General features: G+C 61.3%; 1 protein-coding gene across 1 annotated transcript in view; it reads left to right on the forward strand.

Annotated features, from left to right (window-relative positions):
• Positions 1–2,607, forward strand: part of NR5A2 (nuclear receptor subfamily 5 group A member 2) — a 139,240-nt gene that overhangs the window by 12,685 nt on the left and 123,948 nt on the right. The gene's annotated exons all lie outside the window — the stretch shown is intronic.

Consider the following 2,607-nt stretch of genomic DNA (forward strand, 5'->3'; position numbering starts at 1 on the left):
ACACCAGAATAAAAAAGGAAAGCCTAGTCCGGTCTTTGCATTCTACTGGGAAACGCAGTTCTCTAAAATTTAGGAAGTCTGCCGCCAGTATAATCTTGGGCTGGAGGGGGTGGGGTGTTTATAATTGAGTGAAGGAACTGGTAGAGTGGGGAAACAGGGATAGCTTTTTCTCAGATTTCCAGCGAGTGAGTGAACTTGCGGCGATATGGCTGTCTGCTCTGTGGGCCGGGACGCTCGGCCACTCCAGGACTCCCGGGGCCCACGGTGGGGCCTTTCCGGACTGAATGCCGAGGGGGTAATGTAACAGGGAGCCCCCTTGAGAGCAGGCCAGCTCTTTGGAGAAGAGGGGACAACTGAATTCAAGATCTCTTTTCTCCTTTAGGTTGTTTAAGTGGGTGTTTAACTCCCCCCTCTAGCCCCTGACCCGACACACGCGCAGAGACACGCACGCACACCTACACACTCCCGCATCCCTTCTGGCTTCCCCCCAAGCTCGCAGAAATAAATCGCCGCCCTAGTCTCCCGTCCTCCGCCGCGGCGCTCAGACAGAGGTCGCCTCTCACTAGCTGGAAGACCCAGCAGCATTCACATCCCCCGCCCCAGGTCAGGGTGGCGTGGGAGGGGGTTAAGGCGGGGTGGTGAGGTTGGGGCAGGCGAGGGGACTGGAGCATGCGCCTCATCCTCATTGGCTGGCGGCTGGTGTCCGACCGAGTCCGGAACCCGCGTCCCCATTCACTGTCAGCACCCCTCATCCCAGCCTTCCCCTTACCCCCGTCTTACTTACCTCCCCTCTCCTCCTCATCTTCCCCTTTACCTTGCCAGCACCGTCACCCTCGGGGCTGGAAGGACTGCTCTCGGACACGCGGGAGGACTAAACGAGAGGCAGGAGAGGGAGGTTGGAACTTCACAACTCCACACTTGTGATAGTGAGCGAGAGGGAAGCTGAGACGGGGGAAGGGGCGGAGAGGAGAGAGAGAAGTGAGGCGAGAGAGAGACCCCTGGCGATCCTGAGCCAGAGGGCGCGTGGAGGGAGGGGTAGAAGTCCGAGCTGTCCGGGAGCAGCGGCAGCGGCACCGCCGCGGCGGCAGCAGCAGCTCCGCGGCCGCCTCCGCTGCCCGCCCGGAGCTCGGCCGCAGACGGATCCGCGCCCCGGGCAGCTGCGCCCTCGCCACCGCCGCCGCCTCCGCCCTCGCCGAGCCAAACCGAGGCGCCGGGACGCAGTCTTCACCGCATCTCGTAGCCCGCCATCTCCTCCCAGCGGCTTGGGGGGCGGCTCCGGAGTTGCGAGACTGGACGGGGCTCAGGGGTCCTGACCGGCGGCCCCGGGAGGAGGCGGAGGCACGCTCCTGCGAGCGGGTGGGTGAGCCAGCACCCCAGTCGCCCCTCCCTTTTTTCCGCCGGAGTTGAATCTGTGCTGCCCGTGTCCAGGTGCTGGGCTTCCGGACGGACACGGACCCCCTATCCCCGCCCGCGGCCGCCTTGTCATGCTGCCCAAAGTGGAGACGGAAGCCCTGGGACTGGCTCGATCGCATGGGGAACAGGGGCAGATGCCGGAAAACATGCAAGGTAAGGAGGCGCTGCGCGGCGCTCGGGCTCCCGCGGCCACACTACCCCGGGGCTCGCCCTGCGGGCTTCAGCCGCCCACCCCGCGCGGGCACTGGAGCTGCCGGGCTGGGCTCTCGCGGCCGCTGGGCTGTTGGGGCAGCGCTGGGGCGGCAGGCCCCCACCCCGGGGACAGGCATAAAAGTTTATGGCTCTTGAACAATGCGGGGCGGAGGTTTTCCAAGCAATGCCTAATTGGCCGCTTCTAATTAAGAAGAGAGGCTTCCAGCTCTATGGCAACCCGAGGGGGGGCAGTTTCAGGCTAAAGATACTTCAGAATAAAAAGATCATTCTAAGAAATGGAGTGCATCACTGGAAACCGGAGCAGGTCCTCAGTCATTGAATCGGTGGGAACTTTAATCAGTGCTCCTGTGTGGAGGGAAAACACCCTGCCTAGCAAAGTCAACTACAGAAAGAGAAGATGACTCCGGAAAAGCTTGTCTTAGCGGCGTTAGAATGCCTGTGGGCACCCCCAAAAGCCCATGCGGACACTGGGAGCCGGTTGTAATTTGGATAACTTCAGAACTGCAGGCAGAACTGGAGATCCAAAGTTACCCCAACCCCATCCTCTGCACGGGTATTGCCGAGGGAGGGGGGCAGCGGCTTAGTTTAATGCCTCTACTTCAGTCCGAGAGCTGGGAGTATGGAAGTCCTATTTGTTTTCCCACCTCTTGATTGCTGACAACAAAAAAAGCAAACTCTGCTGGCTGTTTTTTTTGCCGCATTCCAAAACAGCGACTATGTATGATGAACCCTTCAGAAGTTTATCGCAGTTGCCCTGGGCCGGGGAGGGAACAATGCTAGGAAAAGTCACCGGTGCTCTTCCATCCTCGCCCCTTCCAGCGCGCAGGATGTGCGGGCAGGCGGGCCTGTGATCCCGGAACGCTTCCTGCCATCCCCTTGAGCGAACTTGAAAGGGCCGGGGAGGTGTTGAGAGCAGAGTCCGAGCAGAGTTTGGGGTTGGTGCACGCCGCGGTGCGGGATAGGCGGCGCGCCTGCAGCGCT

The sequence above is a fragment of the Ursus maritimus genome, unplaced genomic scaffold (genome assembly GCF_017311325.1).
Source record: "Ursus maritimus isolate PB19 unplaced genomic scaffold, ASM1731132v1 scaffold_2, whole genome shotgun sequence".
Lineage (NCBI taxonomy): Eukaryota > Metazoa > Chordata > Mammalia > Carnivora > Ursidae > Ursus > Ursus maritimus.